Below are 7,707 nucleotides of genomic sequence, written 5' to 3'. Positions count from 1 at the left end.
AAAGATATTTTATACCATCTACAAGCAGAACGCACTTGCAGGGAAACCTGACCGTTATGTGTATCCTGAAAGTTCTTACTTGATTTGCCAAAGCCAAGAATTGTTTTCGTCTTATCTGGGCTTCCTTGGAGACATCGGGATAGATCCATAATTTATGACCCAGGTAACGAGAAGTACGGTTACGCAAATACAATTTTAACAAATTATCTCTATCCAAAGGTAGTTTACATTTAACCCACAAAGTGCCTCTTCTTTCAACCTGGGAACTAGAGGTCTCAATTAAATCAGTTACGTTCAATGGCTCTCCTTCTCCTGGCTGATTTTCTGTTTCTCCTCCGTTTTTCCCGGATGAAAAATAAGCAGATATTCTTGATGGCAGAGCTTCAGTGGTTTGTTTGTAACGCACGCTGGAAAGAATTCTTCAGGTGCTCTTTTGGAGAGCCTTGCCAGCACTTAGGGGGAAGGGAAGTTGTATTGTTCTCTGTCAGGTTCTGGGATTCAACTCAACCCATCAGGTCAGGGTCTTTCCAGCACCTAGGACAGAGGCACCCGATGGAGGATGCTGCAACCCAACCCACCAATCCTTCAGAAATCATCGTGCTCCTGCAGTCGGACATTTGCCTCCCCCCCCCCACCGGGGGTTTTCCCCGGTCCCTGGGCAGAAAAGGAGGCGTTTCCTTGCGTGCAAGCTTCTCGTCTTACAGCCCCGGGGCTCGATGCCTGGGAAGGGTTTCCATTCTGACTTACACCAGGGACCGGTGCTCTGCTGCTCTAATATTATCCTTCTCAAATCCAGAGCTCGGGCAGGGGAGAAGCCGGTCTAGAGGAGACGTCCAGTTTCCCTCCTGCAGGGGTGGGTGCCCGCATTCATTAAGCCCCCTCCTGGCTTCAGCTTTCTGGATTATTGGGTTGTTGTCGTTTTTTTGGCTGTGTTTCTAATTGCCAGTTTTCTTCTTGCAGAGTTTAAGACTTGATCCCTTGCCTTCCCAAACCCAAGCCCAAGGTGAGTTGCAAATTCTGGGAAAGCGGGCGCGTCCCTGTCCCTACAGTCTAAGGCCCTAGACTCCCCCGCTATGGGGGGGAGGCGCCTAAGTTATGTAATTGAGGCAGTGGGAGGTGAAGTCTGTTTTCCTATTTTTCTTGAGTTGACTTTAGAAGCAGTGGAAGTGAAAGGCAGAGTGAGGGTCTCCCAGGCAGAGCAGCATGGAGGACGGACCACCTTTCCACTGCACTGGAGTTACCCCCGTCCCACAAGCTTTCCAGAAGTAACGCTGAGACCCAGCAGGCATAAAAGTCCTGAGCTTAGATCTGTGCTGTTCTCTCACAGAGCAGGGGGGCGAGGAGCTTCTCTCTCTGCTGCTAGGGGGGGAAGGGGGTGGTGGCGAGAAGCTTCTCTCCCTGCTGCTATGGGGGTGAGGAGCTTCTCTCCCTGCTGCTAGGGGGGGTAAGGAGATTCTCTTCCTGCTGCTATGGGGGGCGAGGAGCTTCTCTCCCTGCTGCTATGGGGGTGAGGAGCTTCTCTCCCTGCTGCTAGGGGGGGGGGGTAAGGAGATTCTCTTCCTGCTGCTATGGGGGGGCGAGGAGCTTCTCTCCATGCTGCTGGGGGGGGGGGGGGCGAAGAGCTTCTCTCCCTGCTGCTAGGGGGGTGAGGAGCTTCTCTCCCTGCTGCTAGGGGGGGTAAGGAGATTCTCTTCCTGCTGCTATGGGGGGCGAGGAGCTTCTCTCCCTGCTGCTGGGGGGGGGGGGCAAGAAGCTTCTCTCCCTGCTGCTAGGGGCTGGCGAGGAACTTCTCTCCCTGCTGCTATGGGGGGTGAGGAGCTTCTCTACCTGTTGCTAGGGGCTGGCGAGGAGCTTCTATCCCTGCTGCTATGGGAGGCGAGGAGCTTCTCTCCCTGCTGCTAGGGGGGCAAGGATCTTCTCTCCCTGCTGCTAGTGGGGGGGGGGGAGGCGAGGAGATTCTCTCCCTGCTGCTAGGGGGGTGAGGAGCTTCTCTCCCTGCTGCTAGGGGCTGGTGAGGTGCTTCTCCCCCTGCTACTAGTGCAGGGATGGTCAAGGAGCTTCTCCCCTGCTGCTAGTGGGGGCGAGGAGCTTTTCTCCCTGCTGCTAGTGGGGCGAGGAGCTTTTCTCCCTGCTGCTAGTGGGGATGAGGAGCTTCTCTTTCTGCTGCTAGGGGGGCGAGGAGCTTCTCTCCCTGCTGCTACGGGGGCAAGGAGCTCCTCTTTCTGCTGCTAGGGGGGCGTGGAGCTTCACTCCTTTCTGCTAGTGGGGGACGAGGAGCTTCACTCCCTGCTGCTAGGGGGGGGTGAGGTGCATTTCTCCCTGCTGCTGGGGGGGGGGGAGGTGAGGAGCTTCACTTCCTGCTGCTAGGGGGGTGACAAGCTTCTCTCCCTGCTGCTAGGGGTGCGAGGAGCTTCTCTCCTTGCTGCTAGGGGGCTGGCGAGGAGCTTCTCTCCCTGCTGCTTGTGGGGGTGAGGAGCTTCTCTCCCTGCTGCTGGGGCTGGTGAGGTGCTTCGCTCCCTGCTGCTAGTGGGGGTGAGGAGCTTCTCTTTCTGCTGCTAGGGGGGCAAGGAGCTTCTCTCCCTGCTGCTTGTGGGGGTGAGGAGCTTCTCTTTCTGCTGCTCGGGGTGCGAGGAGCTTCTCTCCCTGCTGCTAGGGGGCTGGCGAGGAGCTTCTCTCCCTGCTGCTAGGGGCTGGTGAGGTGCTTCTCTCGCTGCTGCAAGGGGCTGGTGAGATGCTTCGCTCCCTGCTGCTAGTGGGGGCGAGGAGCTTCTCTCCCTGCTATTAGGGGGGCAAGGTGTTTCTCTCCCTTCTGCTGGGGGGGGGGCGAGGAGCTTCTCTCCCTGCTGCTATGGGGGGCGAGGAGCTTCTCTCCCTTCTGCTGGGGGGGGGGCGAGGAGCTTCTCTCCCTGCTGCTAGGAGTCATCACTCAGGATCTCAGTGTGATCATTAAAAATACCTTGAACTCTTCTGCTCAGTGGGCAGCAGCAGCAGCCAATAAAGCAAATAGAATGCTAGAGATTATTAGGAAGGGAATGGAGAATAAATCAGAGAATAACATAATGGCTCTGTATCACTCCATGGTGCCACCTCATCTTGAGTACTGCGTGCAGTTCTGGTCCCCACCTCTCAATTGAGATATAGCAGAATTAGAAAAGGTACAGAGAAGAGCGTTCAAGATGATAAAGGGGATGGAACGATTCCCCTATGAGGAAAGGCTGAAGAGGTTAGGACTCTGCAGCTTGGAGAAGAGACGGCTGAGGGGGGATTTATTTTAAAACATTTTATATACCGCAAAATGGGACGGTCTAACCAGTGTACATAATAAAAGACATAGATAATAAATATGACATTACAATCAAAAATTAATATACTTTAGTATACAATTCCAAAAATGTTGATAAAAATAATGTCTTAATAAACTGGGAGAGTACATTACGTAGTTATCTTATAGGCTGATGTGAAAAGGTAAGTTTTTAGCAGTTTTTAAAATTCTTTTGTGCTTGATGTTAAGCGGATATGACAGAGGTGTAGAAAATCATGAGTGGAATGGAAGGAGTAAGCGTTAAGCAGTTGTTTTCGCTTTCGAAGAGTACAAAGACTTGGGGGGGGGAGGGGAGGACACCTAATGAAGTTACCTGCTAATATAATTAAAACTAATAAGAGAAAACATTTTTTAATCAAGGCATAACTAAGCTCTGGAATTTGTTGCTGGAGGATGTGGTGAAAGCTGTTAGTGTAGCTGCGTTTAAAAAAGGTTTGGACAAGTTCCTGGAGGAAAAGTCCATGAACCATGATTAAGGTGGAGTTGCAGAAATCCCCTGCTTATTCTTGGGATAAGCAGCTTGGAATCTCTCTGCCCCCTGGGATCCTGCCGGCTACCTGTGACCCGTCTTGGCCACTGTTGGAAAGAGGATACTGGGCTCGATGGACCCTTGCTCTGGCCCAATATGGCATGTTCTCGTGTTCTTCCAAGGTGCTTCTCTCCTCACTGCTAAGGGGCTGGTGAGCTGCTTCTCTCCATTCTATTTCTCTTTCATGTGAGAGCAGCGCTATCTTCTCGCCCTTTTCGTTCCCAGAAGAAGAGGGAAGAGGTCGTCCAAGAGCTGGATGAAAGTCTGGGTGGCTCGAGGTTCTTGTCTCTTGCGGGAGGGGAAGCCTTTAGTAATTCCCATCCCCTCCACCCCCCACTCCCGCATCACTCAGTTTGAAAGGGGGGGGGGGGTACTCAGTCCCTACAGGGCGGAAACCACTCGGAGAAGAGTGAACCCGGTTGGTGCGCCCGTTTTGGAGAAAGGAGCAACTGGGTGCTGGCCCGGGGGAGTCCGCATTGTCGGGGCCTACCTGATTCATCGAGGAGAAGAGGAGAAGGTGTTCACAGAGAAGAGACGAGCACTGGATCCCAGGTCTGAAGAGGAGCTCCGTCCAGAAAGGAAGAACCGTACTGTCTGCTACGAGGAGGGCCCTACAATCCAGGCAGGGGCAGAGGGAGTACTCAGGGGAAGGATGTATTTTCTTATCAGATGTTTTATTGTGCAAAAGATCCAAAAGATAGGAAAGAAGGGAGAAGTGGTGATCGTTGGAGACTTTAATATGCCGGATGTAGACTGGAGAATCCCATCTGCAGAATCTAAGAATAGTAGAGAAATAGTGGATGCCCTGCAAGTAGCTTTGTTCAAACAAATGGTAATGGAACCCACGAGAGAAGGAGCTATACTCGAGTTAGTGCTCACTAATGCAGATAATGTCTCTGATGTCCAGGTGGGCGCCCACCTCAGCACCAGGACACGGAAAAGAAGCACAAAGACCCAAGTTTTGCAGTTCAAAAACACGGACTTTGATGAAATGGGGAAGTACCTGGAGGAAGAACTAAAAGGCTGGGAGAACGAGAGAGATGTGGATCAACAGTGGACCAATCTAAAAGGAGCAGTTACCAAGGCAACTAATCTTTATGTTAGAAAAGTAAAGAAAAGCAAAAGAAAAATGAAACCTATCTGGTTCTCAAAGGAGGTGGCTGACAAAATAAAGGCTAAAAGAACAGCGTTCAAGAAATATAAAAGATCCCAAAGGGAGGAGCACAAGGAAGAATATCTGGTAGAACTGAGGGGGACGAAGAAAGTAATCAAGATGGCAAAAAGTCAAGTAGAAGAAAGGATTGCCAAAGAGGTAAAGAGAGGTGACAAAACATTTTTCAGATACATCAGTGAAAGGAGAAAAGTCCAAAGTGGTATAATGAAATTGAAAGATGAAAAGAATCAATGTGTGGAGAGAGACGAAGAAATGGCAGAAATATTAAACAAATACTTCAGTTCGGTGTTCACTAAAGAGGACCCTGGAGAAGGACCGTCTCTAGTTAACAAGAAACTGGAGGGGAATGGAGTAGATGTAACTTCATTTACAGTAGAGAATGTATGGGAAGAGCTGGGGAAACTGAAAATGGACAAAGCCATGGGGCCTGATGAGGTTCATCCCAGGATACTGAGGGAGCTCAGAGATGTGCTGGCGGGTCCGCTGTGTGACCTGTTCAATAGATCCTTAGAAACAGGAGTGGTCAGGTCTGGAATCAAGATGGCGGCGAGAGCGGACGTTCAGTAAAACGCTCCTCGAAGTTGTTCCCTCTGAAAAGATGCCTGCAAAAAGAAAAGGCAAAATGCGGGTATTTCCTACCGTCCCGCTGCAGCCTGATCCTCAGAAGCGAATTACTGAATATACAGCCGCATTGATGGCGAAAACGGGGAACGGAGTCCCCGCTGCGGTTGCCGAGGAGGGAGCCTCGACGCTGCCTGGGGAGGTCAGCTTGAGTCCCCCGGATTACCGACCCCCACCGGTGCCTGGGCAGCAATTCCCCGACAACAGGCGCCTAGTGATGACATCACTCCCTCATCGGGGGGAGGACGCCGAGAGGGAGTTGAGACGCCGACCCCGAGGTTCTCCTCGAGTTTGCTGGGAACAGCAACACAACCGGGCCAAGAAGATCAGGAGACATTGGTATCTCCAATTTACCCGTGTGAGGAGGCAAGGAGGTTGTCGGAGATTTCTGCCGGAGGGACTTCCATACAGCCGAGGGAACAGGGAAGGGGTGAGTTGATTATCCCTCCCAAACCACCCATGGTTACAATGGATTTATTGTGGGAATTAATGGCTGGTATTGGACATGCTGTTGTCTGGAAACCGATGTGATGTCTCGTGCGAATGTCGGTATAGAAAAATGTTAAATAAATAAATAAATACAATTTTGTTAAAGAAGCGGATGCGAGATATAGGAAAATGGATAATGATATGCAAAACCTGAAGTCTGAAATGGAGGACCATATAAGAAATAATGGAAATAGGATGAAAGCCTTAGAGGAAAAAATCTCACAAGTTCAAATGGTAGATGTTAAAATGATAAAAGACCTAGCATACCACTCCAAGAGATTGGAAGCACTGGAAAATTACAACAGACACCTGAACTTAAGATTCTTGAACTTCCCTTCTGCCTTGGGAGAAGAGGTTCAAAGTACTTTGAAAAGATATTTCTTGGAAATATTGAAAATTCAAGAATCTAAACTGCCTATTATAAACAAGGCCTATTTTCTAACTAAAATCGAAAGGAAAAATGAGGGAGATCAATTGGCTATTTTTGCTAATGTAACTGAATATATTGAAAGTTCTGCTTTAGAGATATTAGGCAGAGGTACATTACTTGTATCGTTTGTCATAGAAAAAGATGTTAGCAATGTTATGAAAGCATACTTTCAAAATTCTTCTGAAATGTTTTTTGGCCAACTGGTCAAGATTTTTCCTGACTTTGCTAGACCCACCCAGTTAAGGCGACAGGAATTTCTAAAATTGAGATCTCAGGTTGTAGCCTTAGGCTACACTTTTTTACTTAGATATCCCTGTAGATGTCTAATTAAGGGTAAGGGAGAAAGTTTTGCATTTACGGTTATTGAACAATTGAAATCCTTTTTGAATGCAAGGTTAGTGGCCACAACCCCACAATAAAAGTTGGTAATCGATAGTTAAAAGGTAGCCATCAACCGTTAAGCCAGTTACTTTAAATTTTGTTTCTTCTTATAATCTCCCCTGTGATTTAACAGGTTCCATCTCTCAATGTTTCCTAAGAGAATACGTAATTTCCTTGTTTAAAAGTATTCTTGATGTTATCTTTATGCTTGATATGTATTTCTCACATTTTTTTTTTGTCCTGTGAGTATAATTATGTATACTTTTTGAAAATTCTAATAAAGTGCAAATTAAAAAAAAAAAAAAAGAAACAGGAGTGGTGCCGAGTGATTGGAGAAGAGCAGTGGTGGTCCCGCTTCACAAGAGTGGGAACAGAGAAGAGGCTGGTAACTATAGACCGGTCAGCCTCACCTCGGTAATGGGAAAAGTAATGGAATCACTGTTGAAAGAAAGAATAGTGAACTATCAACAGTTGCAAGAATTGCTAGACCAGAGGCAGCATGGATTCACCAGAGGAAGATCCTGTCAGACAAATCTGATTGACTTTTTTGACTGGGTAACTAAGGAATTGGATCAAGGAAGAGCACTCGATGTCATCTATTTGGATTTCAGCAAGGCTTTTGATACGGTCCCGCACAGGAGACTGGTGAATAAAATAAGAGGCTTAGGAGTGAGTGCCGAGGTGGTGACCTGGATTGCAAACTGGTTGACGGACAGAAAACAATGTGTGATGGTAAATGGAACTTACTCTGAAGAGAGAGC

General features: G+C 48.6%; 1 protein-coding gene across 1 annotated transcript in view; it reads left to right on the top strand.

Moving 5' to 3' along the window:
* The first annotated feature begins 751 nt into the window (after positions 1–751).
* LOC115081040 (galactoside 2-alpha-L-fucosyltransferase 2-like) overlaps positions 752–7,707 on the top strand; it is a 44,032-nt gene continuing 37,076 nt past the window's right edge. Inside the window, exons 1-2 of the mRNA XM_029585552.1 lie at positions 752–853; positions 961–1,003. The gene's annotated coding sequence lies outside the window, so the exon portion shown is untranslated. The remainder of the gene's footprint in view (positions 854–960; positions 1,004–7,707) is intronic.

The sequence above is a fragment of the Rhinatrema bivittatum genome, chromosome 19 (genome assembly GCF_901001135.1).
Source record: "Rhinatrema bivittatum chromosome 19, aRhiBiv1.1, whole genome shotgun sequence".
NCBI classification, from domain to species: Eukaryota; Metazoa; Chordata; class Amphibia; order Gymnophiona; family Rhinatrematidae; genus Rhinatrema; species Rhinatrema bivittatum.
This window is presented reverse-complemented; position numbering and strand designations above follow the sequence as displayed.